Source organism: Eubalaena glacialis, chromosome 1 (genome assembly GCF_028564815.1).
Source record: "Eubalaena glacialis isolate mEubGla1 chromosome 1, mEubGla1.1.hap2.+ XY, whole genome shotgun sequence".
Classification (NCBI taxonomy): Eukaryota; Metazoa; Chordata; class Mammalia; order Artiodactyla; family Balaenidae; genus Eubalaena; species Eubalaena glacialis.
Genome location: NC_083716.1, coordinates 71,202,514 through 71,225,634, shown reverse-complemented (window position 1 = coordinate 71,225,634; position 23,121 = coordinate 71,202,514).

Below are 23,121 nucleotides of genomic sequence, written 5' to 3'. Positions count from 1 at the left end.
TTTTGCGGCTAGCTCCCAAAAAAGCGAGTTGACAAATGGAGCTCAGGGGCACTGCAATTCACAAACCTGCAGACTTATAAATGATAACTCTCGTCCACAAATATATTGAGGGAAGGCAACGAAGAGGATTTGAAAGCAAGGCAGAATTGCAGGAAACAGATTTCAGGAGGTAGATTCGACTCGCCTTGAAAGCACATGAAAAGCGGCAAAGCGTTGACAATGATGCCCTTGGCCAAAAAGGGCGTATGCGTTTTTTCCTGAATATATCCAGGAAAAAACGCATACGCCCTTTTTGGCCAACCAAGCAAGCCGGAAAGGCAAATCGGCGCTACAAAGAAGTCTCGCTTGCCAGCGGTCAAAAGGGCCATGCTGAAAAAAGTGTAAAAACCAGAAATGCAGGACAGGCCATGGAGACATGGGAGCCTTGCTACTCTGATGGGCGGGGTGGAAATTGCCAACAGCCACTCTGGAGAAGTGTACGCTGCGTCCTGAAACATGTAATAAACACAGCTTAGAGAGCATAGGGCACTTCCACTCATGGGCGTAGAAATCGGGAAACCTAAAAATCAACAAGACACAGGCACCCCAAAGTTTAGGGCTGCTCTGTTTCCAAGAACCTCCACTTCGGTACACCTTAGATATCCCAGGAAAGAGAAAAATGGATAAAGAAGTTGTGGTACTTATGCACAATGGAATGTCACTCAGCCATGAAACCAGTGTCATAAGGCTAGTACCAGCATGATGAGTGGATTTAGGGACGATGACTCTAAGTGAAGTAAGTCACACAGAAAAGGACACTTATCCTAAGATATCACTTAGAGAGGGAATGTCAACATCGCTACACCTGAACTGAATTCCAAAACAGAACAGAGTCACACATTTAGAAAACACACTATGGCTGCTTAACGGGAAAGGTGAGGTGGGGCGATGCATAAAACAAGGGTTTGAAATTAGCTCAGATACCGTTCCACAAGCCAAATATGTAATAGACAAGACCTACTCCCTGCTCAGTCAACTGGACTCAACGCCCCCTATTCACCGCCCAAGAATATATCTGACTAGTAAGAGTCTTAAAACCTATGTATTGATATCTCTCTGGAAGTGAATCAAGAGGGTGTAAAGCGGCATAAACACAGCAGGGAAAAGCAGCTAAACCCCATTATAAAAATAGATTACTTAAAAAAAAAACCCATAAAACAAAGACAGTGAAAGAGAGAGAAATTCTTACAAAATCCGTTCAGGGGCTCTGATGCAACCTGGATTGACCATATCTAGACCCACAGCTGGATGAGACATAAGGCTTGACACTCTTGGGGCTGAGAGGATTGGTGAGGTTGGGTGAGCAAACGCAGACCCTTTAAAGTAATACTGCGTGGTACCCATGCCATGGGTCCCAAATCTCCAGGTTCAAGGGCATCTTCCTACATCGAAAATATGCCTGGGAAACCCAGAAGATGGTACACCGAGTGATCGGGAAAGGTTTCTAAAACGCCCCTCATTTCTCCTCTACTTGTGCTCGGGTTCGCCATTCCAGCCGCTTCACTAACAATCTCCCTACTTGGAGAATCAGCACCGTTGACCTCCTGTTTCGTACAGCTCGCAATTTGTCCTGAGGATGAACGGGAAGAGGGGGAACCAATGAGAGACTAGCTCTAGGTGTTGGGACAGGCACAGGTCACTCTATTTTCCCATCAGGAAGAAGAATGAACCACAGGCTCAACCTGCCCCCCGGAACCAGAAAGGGCCTGAAGCAATCCTGCGCTTTTGCGGCCAGCTCCCAAAAAAGCGAGTTGACAAATGGAGCTCAGGGGCACTGCAATTCTCAAACCTGCAGAGTTATAAATGATAACTCTCGCGCACAAATATATTGAGGGAAGGCAACGAAGAGGATTTGAAAGCAAGGCAGAATTGCAGGAAACAGATTTCATGAGGTAGATTCGACTCGCCTTGAAAGCACATGAAAAGCGGCAAAGCGTTGACAATGATGCCCTTGGCCAAAAAGGGCGTATGAGTTTTTTCCTGAATATATCCAGGAAAAAACGCATACGCCCTTTTTGGCCAACCAAGCAAGCCGGAAAGGCAAATCGGCGCTACAAAGAAGTCTCGCTTGCCAGTGGTCAAAAGGGCCATGCTGAAAAAAGTGTAAAAACCAGAAATGCAGGACAGGCCATGGAGACATGGGAGCCTTGCTACGCTGATGGGCGGGGTGGAAATTGCCAACAGCCACTCTGGAGAAGTGTACGCTGCGTCCTGAAACATGTAATAAACACAGCTTAGAGAGCATAGGGCACTTCCACTCATGGGCGTAGAAATCGGGAAACCTAAAAATCAACAAGACACAGGCACCCCAAAGTTTAGGGCTGCTCTGTTTCCAAGAACCTCCACTTCGGTACACCTTAGATATCCCAGGAAAGAGAAAAATGGATAAAGAAGTTGTGGTACTTATGCACAATGGAATATCACTCAGCCATGAAATCAGTGTCATAAGGCTAGTAGCAGCATGATGAGTGGATTTAGAGACGATGACTCTAAGTGAAGTAAGTCACACAGAAAAGGACACTTATCCTAAGATATCACTTATAGAGGGAATGTCAAAATCGCTACACCTGAGCTGAATTCCAAAACAGAACAGAGTCACACATTTAGAAAACACACTATGGCTGCTTAACGGGAAAGGTGAGGTGGGGCGATGCATAAAACAAAGGTTTGAAATTAGCTCAGATACCGTTCCACAAGCCAAATATGTAATAGACAAGACATACTCCCTGCTCAGTCAACTGGATTCAACGTCCCCTATTCACCGCCCAAGAATATATCTGACTAGTAAGAGTCTTAAAACCTATGTATTGATATCTCTCTGGCAGTGAATCAAGAGGGTGTAAAGCGGCATAAACACAGCAGGGAAAAGCAGCTAAACCCCATTATAAAAATAGATTACTTAAAATAAACCCCATTAAACAAAGACAGTGAAAGAGAGAGAAATTCTTACAAAATCCGTTCAGGGGCTCTGATGCAACCTGGATTGACCATATCTAGACCCACAGCTGGATGAGACATAAGGCTGGACACTCTTGGGGCTGAGAGGATTGGTGAGGTTGGGTGAGCAAACGCAGACCCTTTAAAGTAATACTGCGTGGTACCCATGTCGTGGGTCCCAAATCTCCAGGTTCAAGGGCATCTTCCTACATCGAAAACATGCCTGGGAAACCCAGAAGATGGTACACCGTGTGATCGGGAAAGGTTTCTAAAACGCACCTCATTTCTCCTCTCCTTGTGCTCGGGTTCGCCATTCCAGCCGCTTCACTAACAATCTCCCTACGTGGACAATCAGCACCGTTGACCTCCTGTTTCGTACAGCTCGCAATTTGTCCTGAGGATGAACGGGAAGAGGGGGAACTAATGAGAGACTAGCTCTAGGTGTTGGGACAGGCACAGGTCACTCTATTTTCCCATCAGGAAGAAGAATGAACCACAGGCTCAACCTGCCCCCCGGAACCAGAAAGGGCCTGAAGCAATCCTGCGCTTTTGCGGCCAGCTCCCAACAAAGCGAGTTGACAAATGGAGCTCAGGGGCGCTGCAATTCTCAAACCTGCAGAGTTATAAATGATAACTCTCGTCCACAAATATATTGAGGGAAGGCAACGAAGAGGATTTGAAAGCAAGGCAGAATTGCAGGAAACAGATTTCATGAGGTAGATTCGACTCGCCTTGAAAGCACATGAAAAGCGGCAAAGCGTTGACAATGATGCCCTTGTCCAAAAAGGGCGTATGCGTTTTTTCCTGAATATATCCAGGAAAAAACGCATACGCCCTTTTTGGCCAACCAAGCAAGCCGGAAAGGCAAATCGGCGCTACAAAGAAGTCTCACTTGCCAGCGGTCAAAAGGGACATGCTGAAAAAAGTGTAAAAACCAGAAATGCAGGACAGGCCATGGAGACATGGGAGCCTTGCTACGCTGATGGGCGGGGTGGAAATTGCCAACAGCCACTCTGGAGAAGTGTACGCTGCGTCCTGAAATATGTAATAGACACAGCTTAGAGAGCATAGGGCACTTCCACTCATGGGCGTAGAAATCGGGAAACCTAAAAATCAACAAGACACAGGCACCCCAAAGTTTAGGGCTGCTCTGTTTCCAAAAACCTCCACTTCGGTACACCTTAAATATCCCAGGAAAGAGAAAAATGGATAAAGAAGTAGTGGTACTTATGCACAATGGAATGTCACTCAGCCATGAAACCAGTGTCATAAGGCTAGTACCAGCATGATGAGTGGATTTAGGGACGATTACTCTAAGTGAAGTAAGTCACACAGAAAAGGACACTTATCCTAAGATATCACTTAGAGAGGGAATGTCAACATCGCTACACCTGAACTGAATTCCAAAACAGAACAGAGTCACACATTTAGAAAACACACTATGGCTGCTTAACGGGAAAGGTGAGGTGGGGCGATGCATAAAACAAGGGTTTGAAATTAGCTCAGATACCGTTCCACAAGCCAAATATGTAATAGACAAGACCTACTCCCTGCTCAGTCAACTGGACTCAACGCCCCCTATTCACCGCCCAAGAATATATCTGACTAGTAAGAGTCTTAAAACCTATGTATTGATATCTCTCTGGAAGTGAATCAAGAGGGTGTAAAGCGGCATAAACACAGCAGGGAAAAGCAGCTAAACCCCATTATAAAAATAGATTACTTAAAAAAAAAACCCATAAAACAAAGACAGTGAAAGAGAGAGAAATTCTTACAAAATCCGTTCAGGGGCTCTGATGCAACCTGGATTGACCATATCTAGACCCACAGCTGGATGAGACATAAGGCTGGACACTCTTGGGGCTGAGAGGATTGGTGAGGTTGGGTGAGCAAACGCAGACCCTTTAAAGTAATACTGCGTGGTACCCATGCCATGGGTCCCAAATCTCCACGTTCAAGGGCATCTTCCTACATCGAAAACATGCCTGGGAAACCCAGAAGATGGTACACCGAGTGATCGGGAAAGGTTTCTAAAACGCCCCTCATTTCTCCTCTACTTGTGCTCGGGTTCGCCATTCCAGCCGCTTCACTAACAATCTCCCTACTTGGAGAATCAGCACCGTTGACCTCCTGTTTCGTACAGCTCGCAATTTGTCCTGAGGATGAACGGGAAGAGGGGGAACCAATGAGAGACTAGCTCTAGGTGTTGGGACAGGCACAGGTCACTCTATTTTCCCATCAGGAAGAAGAATGAACCACAGGCTCAACCTGCCCCCCGGAACCAGAAAGGGCCTGAAGCAATCCTGCGCTTTTGCGGCCAGCTCCCAAAAAAGCGAGTTGACAAATGGAGCTCAGGGGCACTGCAATTCTCAAACCTGCAGAGTTATAAATGATAACTCTCGTCCACAAATATATTGAGGGAAGGCAACGAAGAGGATTTGAAAGCAAGGCAGAATTGCAGGAAACAGAATTCAGGAGGTAGATTCGACTCACCTTGAAAGCACATGAAAAGCGGCAAAGCGTTGACAATGATGCCCTTGGCCAAAAAGGGCGTATGCGTTTTTTCCTGAATATATTCAGGAAAAAACGCATACGCCCTTTTTGGCCAACCAAGCAGGCCAGAAAGGCAAATCGGCGCTACAAAGAAGTCTCGCTTGCCAGCGGTCAGAAGGGCCATGCTGAAAAAAGTGTAAAAACCAGAAATGCAGGACAGGCCATGGAGACATGGGAGCCTTGCTACGCTGATGGGCGGGATGGAAAATTCCAACAGCCACTCTGGAGAAGTGTACGCTGCGTCCTGTAATATGTAATAAACACAGCTTAGAGAGCATAGGGCACTTCCACTCATGGGCGTAGAAATCGGGAAACCTAAAAATCAACAAGACACAGGCACCCCAAAGTTTAGGGCTGCTCTGTTTCCAAGAACCTCCACTTCGGTACACCTTAAATATCCCAGGAAAGAGAAAAATGGATAAAGAAGTTGTGGTACTTATGCACAATGGAATATCACTCAGGCATAAAATCAGTGTCATATGGTTAGTAGCAGCATGATGAGTGGATTTAGGGACGATGACTCTAAGTGAAGTAAGTCACACAGAAAAGGACACTTATCCTAAGATATCACTTATAGAGGGAATGTCAAAATCGCTACACCTGAACTGAATTCCAAAACAGAACAGAGTCACACATTTAGAAAACACACTATGGCTGCTTAACGGGAAAGGTGAGGTGGGGCGATGCATAAAACAAGGGTTTGAAATTAGCTCAGATACCGTTCCAGAAGCCAAATATGTAACAGACAAGACCTACTCCCTGCTCAGTGAACTGGACTCAACGCCCCCTATTCACCGCCCAAGAATATATCTGACTAGTAAGAGTCTTAAAACCTATGTATTGATATCTCTCTGGAAGTGAATCAAGAGGGTGTAAAGCGGCATAAACACAGCAGGGAAAAGCAGCTAAACCCCATTATAAAAATAGATTACATTAAAAAAAAACCCATTAAACAAAGACAGTGAAAGAGAGAGAAATTCTTACAAAATCCGTTCAGGGGCTCTGATGCAACCTGGATTGACCATATCTAGACCCACAGCTGGATGAGACATAAGGCTGGACACTCTTGGGGCTGAGAGGATTGGTGAGGTTGGGTGAGCAAACGCAGACCCTTTAAAGTAATACTGCGTGGTACCCATGCCATGGGTCCCAAATCTCCAGGTTCAAGGGCATCTTCCTACATCGAAAACATGCCTGGGAAACCCAGAAGATGGTACACCGAGTGATCGGGAAAGGTTTTTAAAACGCCCCTCATTTCTCCTCTACTTGTGCTCGGGTTCGCCATTCCAGCCGCTTCACTAACAATCTCCCTACTTGGAGAATCAGCACCGTTGACCTCCTGTTTCGTACAGCTCGCAATTTGTCCTGAGGATGAACGGGAAGAGGGGGAACCAATGAGAGACTAGCTCTAGGTGTTGGGACAGGCACAGGTCACTCTATTTTCCCATCAGGAAGAAGAATGAACCACAGGCTCAACCTGCCCCCCGGAACCAGAAAGGGCCTGAAGCAATCCTGCGCTTTTGCGGCCAGCTCCCAAAAAAGCGAGTTGACAAATGGAGCTCAGGGGCACTGCAATTCTCAAACCTGCAGAGTTATAAATGATAACTCTCGTCCACAAATATATTGAGGGAAGGCAACGAAGAGGATTTGAAAGCAAGGCAGAATTGCAGGAAACAGAATTCAGGAGGTAGATTCGATTCACCTTGAAAGCACATGAAAAGCGGCAAAGGGTTGACAATGATGCCCTTGGCCAAAAAGGGCGTATGCGTTTTTTCCTGAATATATTCAGGAAAAAACGCATACGCCCTTTTTGGCCAACCAAGCAAGCCAGAAAGGCAAATCGGCGCTACAAAGAAGTCTCGCTTGCCAGCGGTCAGAAGGGCCATGCTGAAAAAAGTGTAAAAACCAGAAATGCAGGACAGGCCATGGAGACATGGGAGCCTTGCTACGCTGATGGGCGGGGTGGAAATTGCCAACAGCCACTCTGGAGAAGTGTACGCTGCTTCCTGAAACATGTAATAAACACAGCTTAGAGAGCATAGGGCACTTCCACTCATGGGCGTAGAAATCGGGAAACCTAAAAATCAACAAGACACAGGCACCCCAAAGTTTAGGGCTGCTCTGTTTCCAAGAACCTCCACTTCGGTACACCTTAAATATCCCAGGAAAGAGAAAAATGGATAAAGAAGTAGTGGTACTTATGCACAATGGAATGTCACTCAGCCATGAAATCAGTGTCATAAGGCTAGTAGCAGCATGATGAGTGGATTTAGGGACGATGACTCTAAGTGAAGTAAGTCACACAGAAAAGGACACTTATCCTAAGATATCACTTATAGAGGGAATGTCAGAATCGCTACACCTGAACTGAATTCCAAAACAGAACAGAGTCACACATTTAGAAAACACACTATGGCTGCTTAACGGGAAAGGTGAGGCGGGGTGTTGCATAAAACAAGGGTTTGACTTTAGCTCAGATACCTTTCCAGAAGCCAAATATGTAATAAACAAGACCTACTCCCTGCTCAGTGAACTGGACTCAACACCCCCTATTCACCGCCCAAGAATATATCTGACTAGTAAGAGTCTTAAAACCTATGTATTGATATCTCTCTGGAAGTGAATCAAGAGGGTGTAAAGCGGCATAAACACAGCAGGGAAAAGCAGCTAAACCCCATTATAAAAATAGATTACATTAAAAAAAAACCCATTAAACAAAGACAGTGAAAGAGAGAGAAATTCTTACAAAATCCGTTCAGGGGCTCTGATGCAACCTGGATTGACCATATCTAGACCCACAGCTGGATGAGACATAAGGCTGGACACTCTTGGGGCTGAGAGGATTGGTGAGGTTGGGTGAGCAAACGCAGACCCTTTAAAGTAATACTGCGTGGTACCCATGCCATGGGTCCAAAATCTCCAGATTCAAGGGCATCTTTCAACATCGAAAACATGCCTGGGAAACCCAGAAGATGGTACACCGTGTGATCGGGAAAGGTTTCTAAAACGCACCTCATTTCTCCTCTCCTTGTGCTCGGGTTCGCCATTCCAGCCGCTTCACTAACAATGTCCCTACGTGGACAATCAGCACCGTTGACCTCCTGTTTCATACAGCTCGCAATTTGTCCTGAGGATGAACAGGAAGAGGGGGAACCAATGAGAGACTAGCTCTAGGTGTTGGGACAGGCACAGGTCACTCTATTTTCTCATCAGGAAGAAGAATGAACCACAGGCTCAGCCTGACCCCCGGAACCAGAATAGGGCCTGAAGCAATCCTGCGCTTTTGCGGCCAGCTCCCAAAAAAGCGAGTTGACAAATGGAGCTCAGGGGCACTGCAATTCTCAAACCTGCAGAGTTATAAATGATAACTCTCGTCCACAAATATATTGAGGGAAGGCAACGAAGAGGATTTGAAAGCAAGGCAGAATTGCAGGAAACAGAATTCAGGAGGTAGATTCGACTCACCTTGAAAGCACATGAAAAGCGGCAAAGCGTTGACAATGATGCCCTTGGCCAAAAAGGGCGTATGCGTTTTTTCCTGAATATATTCAGGAAAAAACGCATACGCCCTTTTTGGCCAACCAAGCAAGCCAGAAAGGCAAATCGGCGCTACAAAGAAGTCTCGCTTGCCAGCGGTCAGAAGGGCCATGCTGAAAAAAGTGTAAAAACCAGAAATGCAGGACAGGCCATGGAGACATGGGAGCCTTGCTACGCTGATGGGCGGGATGGAAATTTCCAACAGCCACTCTGGAGAAGTGTACGCTGTGTCCTGTAATATGTAATAGACACAGCTTAGAGAGCATAGGGCACTTCCACTCATGGGCGTAGAAATCGGGAAACCTAAAAATCAACAAGACACAGGCACCCCAAAGTTTAGGGCTGCTCTGTTTCCAAAAACCTCCACTTCGGTACACCTTAAATATCCCAGGAAAGAGAAAAATGGATAAAGAAGTAGTGGTACTTATGCACAATGGAATGTCACTCAGCCATGAAATCAGTGTCATAAGGCTAGTAGCAGCATGATGAGTGGATTTAGGGACGATGACTCTAAGTGAAGTAAGTCACACAGAAAAGGACACTTATCCTAAGATATCACTTATAGAGGGAATGTCAAAATCGCTACACCTGAACTGAATTCCAAAACAGAACAGAGTCACACATTTAGAAAACACACTATGGCTGCTTAACGGGAAAGGTGAGGTGGGGCGGTGCATAAAACAAGGGTTTGAAATTAGCTCAGATACCGTTCCAGAAGCCAAATATGTAACAGACAAGACCTACTCCCTGCTCAGTGAACTGGACTCAACGCCCCCTATTCACCGCCCAAGAATACATCTGACTAGTAAGAGTCTTAAAACCTATGTATTGATATCTCTCTGGAAGTGAATCAAGAGGGTGTAAAGCGGCATAAACACAGCAGGGAAAAGCAGCTAAACCCCATTGTAAAAATAGATTACTTAAAAAAAACCCATAAAACAAAGACAGTGAAAGAGAGAGAAATTCTTACAAAATCCGTTCAGGGGCTCTGATGCAACCTGGATTGACCATATCTAGACCCACAGCTGGATGAGACATAAGGCTGGACACTCTTGGGGCTGAGAGGATTGGTGAGGTTGAGTGAGCAAACGCAGACCCTTTAAAGTAATACTGCGTGGTACCCATGCCATGGGTCCCAAATCTCCAGGTTCAAGGGCATCTTCCTACATCGAAAACATGCCTGGGAAACCCAGAAGATGGTACACCGTGTGATCGGGAAAGGTTTCTAAAACGCACCTCATTTCTCCTCTCCTTGTGCTCGGGTTCGCCATTCCAGCCGCTTCACTAACAATCTCCCTACTTGGAGAATCAGCACCGTTGACCTCCTGTTTCTTACAGCTCGCAATTTGTCCTGAGGATGAACGGGAAGAGGGGGAACCAATGAGAGACTAGCTCTAGGTGTTGGGACAGGCACAGGTCACTCTATTTTCCCATCAGGAAGAAGAATGAACCACAGGCTTAGCCTGCCCCCCGGAACCAGAATAGGGCGTGAAGCAATCCTGCGCTTTTGCGGCTAGCTCCCAAAAAAGCGAGTTGACAAATGGAGCTCAGGGGCACTGCAATTCACAAACCTGCAGACTTATAAATGATAACTCTCGTCCACAAATATATTGAGGGAAGGCAACGAAGAGGATTTGAAAGCAAGGCAGAATTGCAGGAAACAGATTTCAGGAGGTAGATTCGACTCGCCTTGAAAGCACATGAAAAGCGGCAAAGCGTTGACAATGATGCCCTTGGCCAAAAAGGGCGTATGCGTTTTTTCCTGAATATATCCAGGAAAAAACGCATACGCCCTTTTTGGCCAACCAAGCAAGCCGGAAAGGCAAATCGGCGCTACAAAGAAGTCTCGCTTGCCAGCGGTCAAAAGGGCCATGCTGAAAAAAGTGTAAAAACCAGAAATGCAGGACAGGCCATGGAGACATGGGAGCCTTGCTACTCTGATGGGCGGGGTGGAAATTGCCAACAGCCACTCTGGAGAAGTGTACGCTGCGTCCTGAAACATGTAATAAACACAGCTTAGAGAGCATAGGGCACTTCCACTCATGGGCGTAGAAATCGGGAAACCTAAAAATCAACAAGACACAGGCACCCCAAAGTTTAGGGCTGCTCTGTTTCCAAGAACCTCCACTTCGGTACACCTTAGATATCCCAGGAAAGAGAAAAATGGATAAAGAAGTTGTGGTACTTATGCACAATGGAATGTCACTCAGCCATGAAACCAGTGTCATAAGGCTAGTACCAGCATGATGAGTGGATTTAGGGACGATGACTCTAAGTGAAGTAAGTCACACAGAAAAGGACACTTATCCTAAGATATCACTTAGAGAGGGAATGTCAACATCGCTACACCTGAACTGAATTCCAAAACAGAACAGAGTCACACATTTAGAAAACACACTATGGCTGCTTAACGGGAAAGGTGAGGTGGGGCGATGCATAAAACAAGGGTTTGAAATTAGCTCAGATACCGTTCCACAAGCCAAATATGTAATAGACAAGACCTACTCCCTGCTCAGTCAACTGGACTCAACGCACCCTATTCACCGCCCAAGAATATATCTGACTAGTAAGAGTCTTAAAACCTATGTATTGATATCTCTCTGGAAGTGAATCAAGAGGGTGTAAAGCGGCATAAACACAGCAGGAAAAAGCAGCTAAACCCCATTATAAAAATAGATTACTTAAAAAAAAAACCCATAAAACAAAGACAGTGAAAGAGAGAGAAATTCTTACAAAATCCGTTCAGGGGCTCTGATGCAACCTGGATTGACCATATCTAGACCCACAGCTGGATGAGACATAAGGCTGGACACTCTTGTGGCTGAGAGGATTGGTCAGGTTGGGTGAGCAAACGCAGACCTTTTAAAGTAATACTGCGTGGTACCCTAGCCATGGGTCCCAAATCTCCAGGTTCAAGGGCATCTTCCTACATCGAAAACATGCCTGGGAAACCCAGAAGATGGTACACCGTGTGATCGGGAAAGGTTTCTAAAACGCACCTCATTTCTCCTCTCCTTGTGCTCGGGTTCGCCATTCCAGTCGCTTCACTAACAATCTCCCTACTTGGAGAATCAGCACCGTTGACCTCCTGTTTCGTACAGCTCGGAATTTGTCCTGAGGATGAACGGGAAGAAGGGGAACCAATGAGACACTAGCTCTAGGTGTTGGGACAGGCACAGGTCACTCTATTTTCTCATCAGGAAGAAGAATGAACCACAGGCTCAGCCTGACCCCCGGAACCAGAATAGGGCCTGAAGCAATCCTGCGCTTTTGCGGCCAGCTCCCAAAAAAGCGAGTTGACAAATGGAGCTCAGGGGCACTGCAATTCTCAAACCTGCAGAGTTATAAATGATAACTCTCGTCCACAAATATATTGAGGGAAGGCAACGAAGAGGATTTGAAAGCAAGGCAGAATTGCAGGAAACAGAATTCAGGAGGTAGATTCGACTCACCTTGAAAGCACATGAAAAGCGGCAAAGCGTTGACAATGATGCCCTTGGCCAAAAAGGGCGTATGCGTTTTTTCCTGAATATATTCAGGAAAAAACGCATACGCCCTTTTTGGCCAACCAAGCAGGCCAGAAAGGCAAATCGGCGCTACAAAGAAGTCTCGCTTGCCAGCGGTCAGAAGGGCCATGCTGAAAAAAGTGTAAAAACCAGAAATGCAGGACAGGCCATGGAGACATGGGAGCCTTGCTACGCTGATGGGCGGGATGGAAAATTCCAACAGCCACTCTGGAGAAGTGTACGCTGTGTCCTGTAATATGTAATAGACACAGCTGAGAGAGCATAGGGCACTTCCACTCATGGGCGTAGAAATCGGGAAACCTAAAAATCAACAAGACACAGGCACCCCAAAGTTTAGGGCTGCTCTGTTTCCAAGAACCTCCACTTCGGTACACCTTAAATATCCCAGGAAAGAGAAAAATGGATAAAGAAGTAGTGGTACTTATGCACAATGGAATGTCACTCAGCCATGAAATCAGTGTCATAAGGCTAGTAGCAGCATGATGAGTGGATTTAGGGACGATGACTCTAAGTGAAGTAAGTCACACAGAAAAGGACACTTATCCTAAGATATCACTTATAGAGGGAATGTCAAAATCGCTACACCTGAACTGAATTCCAAAACAGAACAGAGTCACACATTTAGAAAACACACTATGGCTGCTTAACGGGAAAGGTGAGGCGGGGTGTTGCATAAAACAAGGGTTTGACTTTAGCTCAGATACCTTTCCAGAAGCCAAATATGTAATAAACAAGACCTACTCCCTGCTCAGTGAACTGGACTCAACACCCCCTATTCACCACCCAAGAATATATCTGACTAGTAAGAGTCTTAAAACCTATGTATTGATATCTCTCTGGAAGTGAATCAAGAGGGTGTAAAGCGGCATAAACACAGCAGGGAAAAGCAGCTAAACCCCATTATAAAAATAGATTACTTAAAAAAAAACCCCATAAAACAAAGACAGTGAAAGAGAGAGAAATTCTTACAAAATCCGTTCAGGGGCTCTGATGCAACCTGGATTGACCATATCTAGACCCACAGCTGGATGAGACATAAGGCTTGACACTCTTGGGGCTGAGAGGATTGGTGAGGTTGGGTGAGCAAACGCAGACCCTTTAAAGTAATACTGCGTGGTACCCATGCCATGGGTCCCAAATCTCCAGGTTCAAGGGCATCTTCCTACATCGAAAATATGCCTGGGAAACCCAGAAGATGGTACACCGAGTGATCGGGAAAGGTTTCTAAAACGCCCCTCATTTCTCCTCTACTTGTGCTCGGGTTCGCCATTCCAGCCGCTTCACTAACAATGTCCCTACGTGGACAATCAGCACCGTTGACCTCCTGTTTCATACAGCTCGCAATTTGTCCTGAGGATGAACAGGAAGAGGGGGAACCAATGAGAGACTAGCTCTAGGTGTTGGGACAGGCACAGGTCACTCTATTTTCCCATCAGGAAGAAGAATGAACCACAGGCTCAGCCTGCCCCCCGGAACCAGAAAGGGCCTGAAGCAATCCTGCGCTTTTGCGGCCAGCTCCCAAAAAAGCGAGTTGACAAATGGAGCTCAGGGGCACTGCAATTCTCAAACCTGCAGAGTTATAAATGATAACTCTCGTCCACAAATATATTGAGGGGAGGCAACGAAGAGGATTTGAAAGCAAGGCAGAATTGCAGGAAACAGATTTCATGAGGTAGATTCGACTCGCCTTGAAAGCACATGAAAAGCGGCAAAGCGTTGACAATGATGCCCTTGGCCAAAAAGGGCGTATGCGTTTTTTCCTGAATATATCCAGGAAAAAACGCATACGCCCTTTTTGGCCAACCAAGCAAGCCGGAAAGGCAAATCGGCGCTACAAAGAAGTCTCACTTGCCAGCGGTCAGAAGGGCCATGCTGAAAAAAGTGTAAAAACCAGAAATGCAGGACAGGCCATGGAGACATGGGAGCCTTGCTACGCTGATGGGCGGGATGGAAAATTCCAACAGCCACTCTGGAGAAGTGTACGCTGTGTCCTGTAATATGTAATAGACACAGCTTAGAGAGCATAGGGCACTTCCACTCATGGGCGTAGAAATCGGGAAACCTAAAAATCAAAAAGACACAGGCACCCCAAAGTTTAGGGCTGCTCTGTTTCCAAGAACCTCCACTTCGGTACACCTTAAATATCCCAGGAAAGAGAAAAATGGATAAAGACGTAGTGGTACTTATGCACAATGGAATGTCACTCAGCCATGAAATCAGTGTCATAAGGCTAGTAGCAGCATGATGAGTGGATTTAGGGACGATGACTCTAAGTGAAGTAAGTCACACAGAAAAGGACACTTATCCTAAGATATCACTTATAGAGGGAATGTGAAAATCGCTACACCTGAACTGAATGCCAAAACAGAACAGAGTCACACATTTAGAAAACACACTATGGCTGCTTAACGGGAAAGGTGAGGCGGGGTGTTGCATAAAACAAGGGTTTGACTTTAGCTCAGATACCTTTCCAGAAGCCAAATATGTAATAAACAAGACCTACTCCCTGCTCAGTGAACTGGACTCAACACCCCCTATTCACCGCCCAAGAATATATCTGACTAGTAAGAGTCTTAAAACCTATGTATTGATATCTCTCTGGAAGTGAATCAAGAGGGTGTAAAGCGGCATAAACACAGCAGGGAAAAGCAGCTAAACCCCATTATAAAAATAGATTCCTTACAAAAAAAACCCCATAAAACAAAGACAGTGAAAGAGAGAGAAATTCTTACAAAATCCTTTCAGGGGCACTGATGCAACCTGGATTGACCATATCTAGACCCACAGCTGGATGAGACATAAGGCTGGATACTCTTGGGGCTGAGAGGATTGGTGAGGTTGAGTGAGCAAACGCAGACCCTTTAAAGTAATACTGCGTGGTACCCATGCCATGGGTCCCAAATCTCCAGGTTCAAGGGCATCTTCCTACATCGAAAACATGCCTGGGAAACCCAGAAGATGGTACACCGTGTGATCGGGAAAGGTTTCTAAAACGCACCTCATTTCTCCTCTCCTTGTGCTCGGGTTCGCCATTCCAGCCGCTTCACTAAGAATCTCCTTACTTGGAGAATCAGCACCGTTGACCTCGTGTTTCTTACAGCTCGCAATTTGTCCTGAGGATGAACGGGAAGAGGGGGAACCAATGAGAGACTAGCTCTAGGTGTTGGGACAGGCACAGGTCACTCTATTTTCCCATCAGGAAGAAGAATGAACCACAGGCTTAGCCTGCCCCCAGAACCAGAATAGGGCCTGAAGCAATCCTGCGCTTTTGCGGCTAGCTCCCAAAAAAGCGAGTTGACAAATGGAGCTCAGGGGCACTGCAATTCACAAACCTGCAGACTTATAAATGATAACTCTCGTCCACAAATATACTGAGGGAAGGCAACGAAGAGGATTTGAAAGCAAGGCAGAATTGCAGGAAACAGATTTCAGGAGGTAGATTCGACTCGCCTTGAAAGCACATGAAAAGCGGCAAAGCGTTGACAATGATGCCCTTGGCCAAAAACGGCGTATGCGTTTTTTCCTGAATATATCCAGGAAAAAACGCATACGCCCTTTTTGGCCAACCAAGCAAGCCGGAAAGGCAAATCGGCGCTACAAAGAAGTCTCACTTGCCAGCGGTCAAAAGGGCCATGCTGAAAAAAGTGTAAAAACCAGAAATGCAGGACAGGCCATGGAGACATGGGAGCCTTGCTACGCTGATGGGCGGGGTGGAAATTGCCAACAGCCACTCTGGAGAAGTGTACGCTGCGTCCTGAAACATGTAATAAACACAGCTTAGAGAGCATAGGGCACTTCCACTCATGGGCGTAGAAATCGGGAAACCTAAAAATCAACAAGACACAGGCACCCCAAAGTTTAGGGATGCTCTGTTTCCAAGAACCTCCACTTCGGTACACCTTAAATATCCCAGGAAAGAGAAAAATGGATAAAGAAGTTGTGGTACTTATGCACAATGGAATATCACTCAGGCATGAAATCAGTGTCATATGGTTAGTAGCAGCATAATGAGTGGATTTAGGGACGATGACTCTAAGTGAAGTAAGTCACACAGAAAAGGACACTTATCCTAAGATATCACTTATAGAGGGAATGTCAAAATCGCTACACCTGAACTGAATTCCAAAACAGAACAGAGTCACACATTTAGAAAACACACTATGGTTGCTTAACGGGAAAGGTGAGGTGGGGCGATGCATAAAACAAGGGTTTGAAATTAGCTCAGATACCGTTCCAGAAGCCAAATATGTAACAGACAAGACCTACTCCCTGCTCAGTGAACTGGACTCAACGCCCCCTATTCACCGCCCAAGAATATATCTGACTAGGAAGAGTCTTAAAACCTATGTATTGATATCTCTCTGGTAGTGAATCAAGAGGGTGTAAAGCGGCATAAACACAGCAGGGAAAAGCAGCTAAACCCCATTATAAAAATAGATTACATTAAAAAAAAAACCCATTAAACAAAGACAGTGAAAGAGAGAGAAATTCTTACAAAATCCGTTCAGGGGCTCTGATGCAACCTGGATTGACCATATCTAGACCCACAGCTGGATGAGACATAAGGCTGGACACTCTTGGGGCTGAGAGGATTGGTGAGGTTGGGTGAGCAAACGCAGACCCTTTAAAGTAATACTGCGTGGTACCCATGCCATGGGTCCCAAATCTCCACGTTCAAGGGCATCTTCCTACATCGAAAACATGCCTGGGAAACCCAGAAGATGGTACACCGTGTGATCGGGAAAGGTTTCTAAAACGCACCTCATTTCTCCTCTCCTTGTGCTCGGGTTCGCCATTCCAGTCGCTTCACTAACAATCTCCCTACTTGGAGAATCAGCACCGTTGACCTCCTGTTTCGTACAGCTCGGAATTTGTCCTGAGGATGAACGGGAAGAAGGGGAACCAATGAGACACTAGCTCTAGGTGTTGGGACAGGCACAGGTCACTCTATTTTCTCATCAGGATGAAGAATGAACCACAGGCTCAGCCTGACCCCCGGAACCAGAATAGGGCCTGAAGCAATCCTGCGCTTTTGCGGCCAGCATCCAAAAAAGCGAGTTGACAAATTGAGCTCAGGGGCACTGCAATTCTCAAACCTGCAGAGTTATAAATGATAACTCTCGTCCACAAATATATTGAAGGAAGGCAACGAAGAGGATTTGAAAGCAAGGCAGAATTGCAGGGAACAGATTTCAGGAGGTAGATTCGACTCGCCTTGAAAGCACATGAAAAGCGGAAAAATGTTGACAATGATGCCCTTGGCCAAAAAGGGCGTATGCGTTTTTTCCTGAATATATTCAGGAAAAAACGCATACGCCCTTTTTGGCCAACCAAGCAAGCCTGAAAGGCAAATCGGCGCTACAAAGAAGTCTCACTTGCCAGCGGTCAAAAGGGCCATGCTGAAAAAAGTGTAAAAACCAGAAATGCAGGACAGGCCATGGAGACATGGGAGCCTTTCTACGCTGATGGGCGGGGTGGAAATTGCCAACAGCCACTCTGGAGAAGTGTACGCTGCGTCCTGAAATATGTAATAGACACAGCTTAGAGAGCATAGGGCACTTCCACTCATGGGCGTAGAAATCGGGAAACCTAAAAATCAAAAAGACACAGGCACCCCAAAGTTTAGGGCTGCTCTGTTTCCAAGAACCTCCACTTCGGTACACCTTAAATATCCCAGGAAAGAGAAAAATGGATAAAGAAGTAGTGGTACTTATGGACAATGGAATGTCACTCAGCCATGAAATCAGTGTCATAAGGCTAGTAGCAGCATGATGAGTGGATTTAGGGACGATGACTCTAAGTGAAGTAAGTCACACAGAAAAGGACACTTATCCTAAGATATCACTTATAGAGGGAATGTCAAAATCGCTACACCTGAACTGAATTCCAAAACAGAACAGAGTCACACATTTAGAAAACACACTATGGCTGCTTAACGGGAAAGGTGAGGTGGGGCGATGCATAAAACAAGGGTTTGAAATTAGCTCAGATACCGTTCCAGAAGCCAAATATGTAACAGACAAGACCTACTCCCTGCTCAGTCAACTGGACTCAACGCCCCCTATTCACCGCCCAAGAATATATCTAACTAGTAAGAGTCTTAAAACCTATGTATTGATATCTCTCTGGAAGTGAATCAAGAGGGTGTAAAGCGGCATAAACACAGGAAGGAAAAGCAGCTAAACCCCATTGTAAAAATAGATTACTTAAAAAAAACCCATAAAACAAAGACAGTGAAAGAGAGAGAAATTCTTACAAAATCCGTTCAGGGGCTCTGATGCAACCTGGATTGACCATATCTAGACCCACAACTGGATGAGACATAAGGCTGGACACTCTTGGGGCTGAGAGGATTGGTGAGGTTGAGTGAGCAAACGCAGACCCTTTAAAGTAATACTGCGTGGTACCCATGCCATGGGTCCCAAATCTCCAGGTTCAAGGGCATCTTCCTACATCGAAAACATGCCTGGGAAACCCAGAAGATGGTACACCGTGTGATCGGGAAAGGTTTCTAAAACGCACCTCATTTCTCCTCTCCTTGTGCTCGGGTTCGCCATTCCAGCCGCTTCACTAACAATCTCCCTACTTGGAGAATCAGCACCGTTGACCTCCTGTTTCGTACAGCTCGCAATTTGTCCTGAGGATGAACGGGAAGAGGGGGAACCAATGAGAGACTAGCTCTAGGTGTTGGGACAGGCACAGGTCACTCTATTTTCCCATCAGGAAGAAGAATGAACCACAGGCTCAACCTGCCCCCCGGAACCAGAAAGGGCCTGAAGCAATCCTGCACTTTTGCGGCCAGCTCCCAAAAAAGCGAGTTGACAAATGGAGCTCAGGGGCACTGCAATTCTCAAACCTGCAGAGTTATAAATGATAACTCTCGTCCACAAATATATTGAGGGAAGGCAACGAAGAGGATCTGAAAGCAAGGCAGAATTGCAGGAAACAGAATTCAGGAGGTAGATTCGACTCACCTTGAAAGCACATGAAAAGCGGCAAAGCGTTGACAATGATGCCCTTGGCCAAAAAGGGCGTATGCGTTTTTTCCTGAATATATTCAGGAAAAAACGCATACGCCCTTTTTGGCCAACCAAGCAAGCCGGAAAGGCCAATCGGCGCTACAAAGAAGTCTCGATTGCCAGCGGTCAAAAGGGCCATGCTGAAAAAAGTGTAAAAACCAGAAATGCAGGACAGGCCATGGAGACATGGGAGCCTTGCTACGCTGATGGGCGGGATGGAAATTGCCAACAGCCACTCTGGAGAAGTGTACGCTGCGTCCTGTAACATGTAATAGACACAGCTGAGAGAGCATAGGGCACTTCCACTCATGGGCGTAGAAATCGGGAAACCTAAAAATCAACAAGACACAGGCACCCCAAAGTTTAGGGCTGCTCTGTTTCCAAGAACCTCCACTTCGGTACACCTTAAGTATCCCAGGAAAGAGGAAAATGGATAAAGAAGTTGTGGTACTTATGCACAATGGAATATCACTCAGCCATGAAATCAGTGTCATAAGGCTAGTAGCAGCATGATGAGTGGATTTAGGGACGATGACTCTAAGTGAAGTAAGTCACACAGAAAAGGACACTCATCCTAAGATATCACTTATAGAGGGAATGTCAAAATCGCTACACCTGAACTGAAGTCCCAAACAGAACAGAGTCACACATTTAGAAAACACACTATGGCTGCTTAACGGGAAAGTGAGGTGGGGCGATGCATAAAACAAGGGTTTCAAATTAGCTCAGATACCGTTCCAGAAGCCAAATATGTAATAGACAAGACCTACTCCCTGCTCAGTGAACTGGACTCAACACCCCCTATTCACCGCCCAAGAATATATCTGACTAGGAAGAGTCTTAAAACCTATGTATTGATATCTCTCTGGAAGTGAATCAAGAGGGTGTAAAGCGGCATAAACACAGCAGGGAAAAGCAGCTAAACCCCATTATAAAACTAGATTACTTAAAAAAAAAAAACCCCATAAAACAAAGACAGTGAAAGAGAGAGAAATTCTTACAAAATCCGTTCAGGGGCTCTGATGCAACCTGGATTGACCATATCTAGACCCACAGCTGGATGAGACAGAAGGCTGGACACTCTTGGGGCTGAGAGGATTGGTGAGGTTGGGTGAGCAAACGCAGACCCTTTAAAGTAATAGTGCGTGGTACTCATGCCATGGGTCCCAAATCTCCAGGTTCAAGGGCATCTTCCTACATCGAAAACATGCCTGGGAAACCCAGAAGATGGCACACCGTGTGATAGGGAAAGGTTTCTAAAACGCACCTCATTTCTCCTCTTCTTGTGCTCGGGTTCGCCATTCCAGCCGCTTCACTAACAATCTCCCTACTTGGAGAATCAGCACCGTTGACCTCCTGTTTCGTACAGCTCGCAATTTGTCCTGAGGATGAACGGGAAGAGGGGGAACCAATGAGAGACTAGCTCTAGGTGTTGGGACAGGCACAGGTCACTCTATTTTCCCATCAGGAAGAAGAATGAACCACAGGCTCAGCCTGCCCCCCGGAACCAGAATAGGGCCTGAAGCAATCCTGCGCTTTTGCGGCCAGCTCCCAAAAAAGCGAGTTGACAAATGGAGCTCAGGGGCACTGCAATTCACAAACCTGCAGAGTTATAAATGAGAACTCTCGTCCACAAATATATTGAGGGAAGGCAACGAAGAGGATTTGAAAGCAAGGCAGAATTGCAGGAAACAGATTTCAGGAGGTAGATTCGACTCGCCTTGAAAGCACATGAAAAGCGGCAAAGCGTTGACAATGATGCCCTTGGCCAAAAAGGGCGTATGCGTTTTTTCCTGAATATATTCAGGAAAAAACGCATACGCCCTTTTTGGCCAACCAAGCAAGCCGGAAAGGCAAATCGGCGCTACAAACAAGTCTCGCTTGCCAGCGGTCAAAAGGGCCATGCTGAAAAAAGTGTAAAAACCAGAAATGCAGGACAGGCCATGGAGACATGGGAGCCTTGCTACGCTGATGGGCGGGATGGAAATTGCCAACAGCCACTCTGGAGAAGTGTACGCTGCGTCCTGTAACATGTAATAGACACAGCTGAGAGAGCATAGGGCACTTCCACTCATGGGCGTAGAAATCGGGAAACCTAAAAATCAACAAGACACAGGCACCCCAAAGTTTAGGGCTGCTCTGTTTCCAAGAACCTCCACTTCGGTACACCTTAAATATCCCAGGAAAGAGGAAAATGCATAAAGAAGTTGTGGTACTTATGCACAATGGAATATCACTCAGCCATGAAATCAGTGTCATAAGGCTAGTAGCAGCATGATGAGTGGATTTAGGGACGATGACTCTAAGTGAAGTAAGTCACACAGAAAAGGACACTTATCCTAAGATATCACTTATAGAGGGAATGTCAAAATCGCTACACCTGAACTGAAGTCCCAAACAGAACACAGTCACACATTTAGAAAACACACTATGGCTGCTTAACGGGAAAGTGAGGTGGGGCGATGCATAAAACAAGGGTTTCAAATTAGCTCAGATACCGTTCCAGAAGCCAAATATGTAATAGACAAGACCTACTCCCTGCTCAGTGAACTGGACTCAACACCCCCTATTCACCGCCCAAGAATATATCTGACTAGGAAGAGTCTTAAAACCTATGTATTGATATCTCTCTGGAAGTGAATCAAGAGGGTGTAAAGCGGCATAAACACAGCAGGGAAAAGCAGCTAAACCCCATTATAAATATAGATTACTTAAAAAAAAACCCATAAAACAAAGACAGTGAAAGAGAGAGAAATTCTTACAAAATCCGTTCAGGGGCTCTGATGCAACCTGGATTGACCATATCTAGACCCACAGCTGGATGAGACAGAAGGCTGGACACTCTTGGGGCTGAGAGGATTGGTGAGGTTGGGTGAGCAAACGCAGACCCTTTAAAGTAATACTGCGTGGTACCCATGCCATGGGTCCCAAATCTCCAGGTTCAAGGGCATCTTCCTACATCGAAAACATGCCTGGGAAACCCAGAAGTTGGTAAACCGTGTGATCGGAAAAGGTTTCTAAAACGCACCTCATTTCTCCTCTCCTTGTGCTCGGGTTCGCCATTCCAGCCGCTTCACTAACAATCTCCCTACTCGGAGAATCAGCACCGTTGACCTCCTGTTTCGTACAGGTCGCAATTTGTCCTGACGATGAACGGGAAGAGGGGGAACCAATGAGAGACTAGCTCTAGGTGTTGGGACAGGCACAGGCCACTCTATTTTCCCATCAGGAAGAAGAATGAACCACAGGCTCAGCCTGCCCCCCGGAACCAGAATAGGGCCTGAAGCAATCCTGCGCTTTTGCGGCCAGCTCCCAAAAAAGCGAGTTGACAAATGGAGCTCAGGGGCACTGCAATTCACAAACCTGCAGAGTTATAAATGAGAACTCTCGTCCACAAATATATTGAGGGAAGGCAACGAAGAGGATTTGAAAGCAAGGCAGAATTGCAGGAAACAGATTTCAGGAGGTAGATTCGACTCGCCTTGAAAGCACATGAAAAGCGGCAAAGC